A 6730-nucleotide genomic window follows, 5' to 3' on the forward strand; every position below is an offset into this window, starting at 1 on the left:
CTTCCATCTCGCGCATCTTCATTCTCCACCATTACAAATGTGAACCATTCACGCAGGAACAAACCTCAACCAGCAACAACAACGTTCACGTATCTGCTCCGCTCGTCGAAAACCTACATCACGCGCCGTGAACGAAGCTAGAGCAACGCATAACTCACCTAGAAGCGTGGCAGCCATCATTCACAAGCCTAGGGGAAGTTGAATCCCTAACGAAGGAAAGAGAAGGCTGATGTGAGAGAATGAGCTAGGATGCCACGTGTCATCTTATCAATGGACAATCAAACCGTCAACTCTGGTCAAATGTGCAAAACTGGTCAAAGCTGGTCAAACGAGAAGGGTTTAGTTGTAAATATTGATATTTTTGGATGTCTTTGCAAATTTGGACTACAGGATTAAAAATGGCTTATTGAGAAAATTAATGCAAATATTATTTTTTAATAATTTATTAGATATCTTTAAATAATTTATTTATTTAATTATATCATAAATTATTAACCAAAGTATATTTGTCAAATAGTTTAGATCTCTCGAAATATCTTTGAATATTTATCTTTATCTTTATTTTAAAAGATATTTGAGAGGTTTTAGCAACAAAAAAGCCCAGTCCAAGTCCTATATAAAGAGACCAAGGGAGAAGCAGAAATAACAAGCTCGGGACTTTAGAGTTTTGGAACCCTTAAGGGGGCCTAATTTCGTTTCCTTTCTTTGTAACGTCCCATTTAATTAATAAGCGTAATTAAAAGAAACGCCACACACAAATAATACAACAACACAGTCATAGGGTCCTTCGCACCACCCCTACAAAACTAGGCACACCACGATGCCAACAGAAAACCAGTTGAAAAGTTTAACAGATGAAAGTAGAGTAATAAAGCATAAAGCAATACATCGGCCATAACCCTAAAGAAAAGCCCATTAAGGGATAAGGTCCAGTCCACGCGGACTATGCAGCGGAACCATCACCTCCCTGTTGTCCACGGGTGTTCCTCGCATCTGCTCACACCAATAAGTTCATGATCATCGCAAAAGAGAGTACCACACAGCAGAACACACAACAATGAAAGTAGGGTTAGCTAGAGCACAAAAGATTTCATCCATACAATCAAATATATTTTCACAATCCCATATACACGTATAAACCAAGAATGTTATGACTTTTCAAACAATACACTAAGACACGACTCGACTCATCCAGATACATATATCCTGGTCGGATTCAGCGGATGCTTGCGACCCATGCAACTGATCCATCAAGTCGTCAATTCTTGGGAGCGGATACTTATTCTTGATCATCATCTTGTTCAGTTGCCTATATTCCACAAACAGGCGTGAACTCCCATCCTTCTCCTTCACCAACAACATTGGGGCTCCCCAAGCCGAAGTGCTAGGTCAGATAAATTGTTTCTCCATCAGCTCCTCAATTTGTTTCTTGAGTTCCACTAACTCTGCCAGAGCCATACAGTATGGAGCCATCGATACCGGACCGGTTCCTGGTACTAGATCGATAGAGAATTCCACTTCTCTATGGGGAGGCAACCCTATCACCTTGTCCGAAAATACATCCTCAAACTCATGTACGACCGGTATAACTGACATCCTCTCCTCTTTCTCCACCCTAGATGCGTGAAGATGATGTAACACTGTGCACCCCCCTGTAGTTCCTTCACAACCCTTTGAGATGTTATCAACTCAGGCTCCTCTGAGTTGGGAAAAAGCAGCTTCTTTTCTCGACAATCTATAAGAATGCGATTGGTAGAGAGCCAATCCATCCCCAAGATCACCTCCAACTCCTGTAGAGGTAGGCATATCAAATTCACCTTGTACCTGCGTCCCTCTACCTCCATTGGACACCTAGCACATAAGGACGACGTCCTGACCAAACCCGACGCCAGAGTAGACACCGTAAGCTAACACTACAGCTCGCACACCGACAGACCCAACCATTCCACACATGTATTTCACACAAAGAAGTGTGTCGCTCCAAAATCATATAACACACAGCATATCATCCCAGAAATCACACAATAACCCATAACAAGGTTACTCGAGCGTGCAACCTCTACTCCTGTCATAGTGTAGACTCTGCCCGTCGCTTGAGGCCTGTTGCCTAAGTCCCTCCACTGATGCTGGTGAGGAGTTTGGACTGGAGGGCGTGTCACTACTCTAGCAAGGTTGGGGCAATCCTTCCTAAAGTAGCCTTCCTTGCCACAATTTATGCACCGGCGGTAACCTTCCATATGCGGGCAGGCATTCCTCAGGTGAGGGCCTCCACAGATATAACATTGTACTCGGCCCTGCTAGGGAGAGAAACTCCTAGACCCTAGGGACTGATGGTTCGGTCTATCATATGGCCTCCTCTGCTCCTTATGTCTAGGTTTGGACCCAGATGGTCCACCAGTCCTCTACGGTTGTTGTAGTTGTTGCGCGCGCTGGCCTTCTATCTTTCGCTTCATCTTCTCCATCACCCTGGCCTTCTCCATAGAGCAAGAAAGTCCTTGATGGACAAGGGAGCCACCATCAAGCGGATATCACCGCGGGGACCATTCTCAAATTTGCAGCACCTCCATTCTTTGTTGAGCGGTAGAGTGTAAAAGCGACTGAGACGCTTGATCTTCGCAGTGTACTCAGTCACAAATTTTCTCCCCTGAGTTAGTTGGAGGAACTCCACCTCCTTGGCATACTTGACACTGTCGAGGAAATACTCTAAGAGGAACTTCCCCTGAATTTCGTTTCCTTTCTCTCTCTCCATTCTTCTATTTTTACTTTCGCATTCCATGGATTGTTAAACTTCTTGGGTTGATTCCATTGTAATTTCTTAATTGAGATTCTGAGGTTAGATCAATTAATTTCTTTGTTCTTTTTATTATTGTTGAGGTTTCAATTGCTCTATGTCTTTTATCTTTGAATCACGTAAAAAGTGTCGCAACCGGAATCGCGACGGGAAGGCGAACCGAAAAAAAGAAAACGGGTTTAAAAAAGATTTGGGAGTCGCCACCATAGTTATTCTGGAAAAACTATGGAAAACCATGAAAATAAAATAAGTCTGCGAAAAACCAGATTTTGGATCCGGGAGTCGGTTACGCGTAAGGAAGGTGTTAGCACCTTACTGCGCCCGCCCGAGGGCGGTACCTTTAATAAAAAATGCAAAGCTGACATGATTTTCAAAATATTAATTTTCCCCAAAAATAATGAGACAAAAATGCTAAGAGAAACAAAATATTTTTTAACTTTTTTGGGCCCGACAAGGATTGACCTTGGTCCTACGTATTCTCATTCAAAATGAGAAATCAGGGTTACGTAGTTCTTTAGAGAAACGATTTGGAAAACAATTGAGAAAATGATTTGATTTTTTGGAGGTGAACCTGACAAGGATCACGTAGTTCTTAAAAGACTTTTGTTTGAAAATGTTGATGTTTTTATATTTTTGAAATTTAATATATTTTTTTGGTATTTTTGAATTATTTGAAAATATGTGTGTCACACGACGCGAAAAGTCGGACAGACACTAAAAGAGAAAAGAAACTATTTTTGGTATTTTTAGAAAATAAGTGTCACACGGTGCGAGCGACCGGACAGACATAATAAAGTGAAAGAGAAAATTTTTCATTTTTTAGATTTTCTATTTTTCTTTTTTGTAATTTTTAATAATTTTCAAATGTTTGGTTTTCTAGGAATAAAAGAAAATAATAATAATAATAATAATAATTATGATAATAAATAAATAAATAAACGAAAATAAATAAATAACAAAAATAAAAAACAAAAAATAAATAAATAAATAAAATAAATAAATAAATAAACAAAAAGAAATAATTTAATTAAGAAGGATGAAAGTGGAAAACAAAATATGGGGGTACATGAGTGATTAGCGAGATGCACATGAAGTAAATTGGGTGTGTACAATAAAAATGAGAGTGTAACAAGTAAATATAAAACAAGCCCAAAAACACTATAAAGCATGTCAGGGAAGTGGGGTCAGTAAACATGGTGGTGTCGTCAGCAGATATTGGGAGGTGTATGCATAGTGAAGCAAGGGCTGCAATTAAAAAACAGGGGGGGTGCGCAAGAATAAAGATAAAGGAGGTGCGGGAAGGAAGCAAACATGATTCAAAAATGCAAGAGAGTGAGAATATTAAAATGGTGGTGCACGAAGAAAAGAAAAGATGAACATGGAGGTGTAAAGATAAAAAAGGGGGTGCGCTGTGAAAATCCTAATGGATCCAAAACCAGGAGGGGTGAAGCTGAAAGAGGGGGGTGCGCGGAGCAATGTTCAACTCTTTCTAAAACCAACTAACCTAATTAACCTAATGTCTACACACACGCAGCTCTTCTTCCTATCACCGCACACCACAACGTCTGAGCCGCCACCGCACGTCCCATCACCGGCGAGAGGCCACGCCGTCGACGCTAATCACCATCGGCAGTGCCGTCGGCGAGAACCTCGTTTCTTTCTCCTGCGCGCGAGGCTCCTTCGTCGCACCTCCGTAGCCAACCAAGACTTGCCGCCACCGTACCAGCCACCACGATCGGGACACGCGAGCGCCATGGAAGCTCGAACTCCGGCCTTCGTTGGCGTCACACCAGCGCCCACTCATCCCAATCCTTGCCTCTCTTCTTCCGCGAGAGAGAAAGGCGTCGTGACTCCCTCAACTCGCCACCATCGTGCTGACCACACCGCGACCCGGTTCGAGAACGTCACGCGATCACGTTCCACCGTCGACGAGCTTCGAATCGCCGCCGGCGAGGGTTTCCATTCTCTTGTTTTTTTGTTTTTTTTTTTTGATTTGTGTTGGGTTATTTCGGCGAATTTGAGACGCGAGTGTTTGGTGTTTGGTGTACTGTGCGAGATTGGTTGATTTGTGGTGAAAAGTTAGGGTTGCGGCGTGAAGAAGATGATCAAGAGTATGTCAATGTGTTCTAAGCATGTGGGTTTTGTTCTCTCTGGTTTTTGTGCAGGTGAATGAACTTGAAGGTGAGTCAAGACAGATATTGGCTCGTTCGTGTGTTAGTTGTGTGTTGGTGAAAATGAGTATGAAGCGAGTGAAAGTGTTGATGGATCATGAAGAATGATGAACCATAGAGGATAAGGGATTGGTGGATGAAACTGATCTGGAGATTATGGAATGGTGAGAGCGTGAAGGTGGTGGATGAATGATGGTGATAAAACCCCATTTTTAAAAAGTGGAGGTACGATGAAGGTGTGAGGATGACTAGGATGATGATGAAAGATTCAGTGTAGTAATGCATACAACATATTCAATGAGCTAAATAAATGACAAGCCAAGCCCAGTATATATGACTATATTATGTTCAATCTCAAGCACGACGCAGCTGCATCAGGTTCACATTCAAGTATGCAAATGAAGTGCTTACCTCTCGCAGTCCTCCCTATCAGTGTCTACGCGACTCAAACGATTCTTCTTTCCTTTTTTGCTCGTTTGCTTTTTCTTTTCCAAGTGTTATTCTGCCATCTTCTGTTCCTCTTATGTGATGAAAATCTGTTCGAGCTCCTTTGTGCTAGGAAGTTCTTTTTCTTTTGTTGCTCTGGATATATTTTGAAATCTTTTCTCTGCTGCCAGTTAGCCCTGTGTCTCTCGCCCCCTCCCTCTTTTTCTGCTAGCCAGTTTTTTTTTTCAAACGGTTCCCCCCCTTTGCTTATGTGTGGAGTTGCCTTTTAGCCATGGCAGCACTGCTATGCTCAGACTGCCTCCTCTATTTGCTGCCACCATGACACACCACTCCCCAACCTTTCTTCCTCTTCTGTCCAAAAACCCCCCCAACAACTCTGGCCATATTTTGCATGGCAGAGTCAAGTCAAATGACTCTCATTATTATTTATTCTTTTTTATTTCATATATATTTTTCATATTTTTTTTTTAAGAGCAGAAAAACAAAATGGTGTGAAAATAAAAATAAAAATGGAAATTGAAATTAAAAAAAGATAAAATAAAATAAGATAAAGTGAAGTAAAAATTAAAATAAAATAACATAAAATAAAATAAAACAAGATAAAATAAATAAAATAGATAAATAAAAAGCAAGACGAAATTAAAATTAAAATTAAAAACAAAAACAAATAATTAAATAAAAGAAAAGGAGTATATATGTACATCCAAATTAATGTTGATTTTTTGTGATGTGTTTTTTCTTCTCTTTTTTTTTTTTTTTAAACAAAAATTTAGTTAATTGTTTTTATTAACCGGACAAAATTGAGTGTTGACAAAAAGTAATGATTTTAAATCTATATGCATGTTGAAGGGTTTTTAAATTTAATTGAGACTTTACTTTGATTTTATTTATAAACTTTCATGTGATTGAATGAGTTTTTACCAATAATTGAGACTTTACTTTGATTAAAGGTATTTACTCTAACTAAAATTAATTGAGACTTTACTTTGATTAATTAAGCTTTTTATTTGGTGAGAAGATAAACGAATAGACATGATTAGGCATAGTAAATTTGATTGAGACTGTACTTTGGTTGAATTTACTATGGATAATCTAAAAGTTCTCACTTTTAATTGAGACTGTACTTTGGTTAAAAGTGAGAACGCCAACAAATTAATTAAGACTTTACATTGATTAATTTGTAAATCTACAACAATAATTAATGGAACAATAATCTTTAGATAACCGATGATGAATGTATTTTGAAAAAGCAATGGAATCAATCTATTTTCTCTATTATTGTTTCTATCTTATTTTATCTTTTTATCTTAATCCTCCCATA

At 39.4% G+C, this 6730-nt stretch overlaps 1 long non-coding RNA gene across 1 annotated transcript; it reads right to left on the minus strand.

The window, feature by feature from the left end:
- Positions 1-700: 700 nt before the first annotated feature.
- LOC114176550 lies at positions 701-5882 on the minus strand. The gene is made up of 2 exons (XR_003603020.1): positions 5374-5882; positions 701-993 (listed from the first exon to the last, which is right to left on the minus strand). It is a non-coding gene; the product is annotated as an uncharacterized LOC114176550 (long non-coding RNA).
- Positions 5883-6730: the final 848 nt, after the last annotated feature.

This window comes from Vigna unguiculata, chromosome 3 (assembly GCF_004118075.2).
Source record: "Vigna unguiculata cultivar IT97K-499-35 chromosome 3, ASM411807v1, whole genome shotgun sequence".
Classification (NCBI taxonomy): domain Eukaryota; kingdom Viridiplantae; phylum Streptophyta; class Magnoliopsida; order Fabales; family Fabaceae; genus Vigna; species Vigna unguiculata.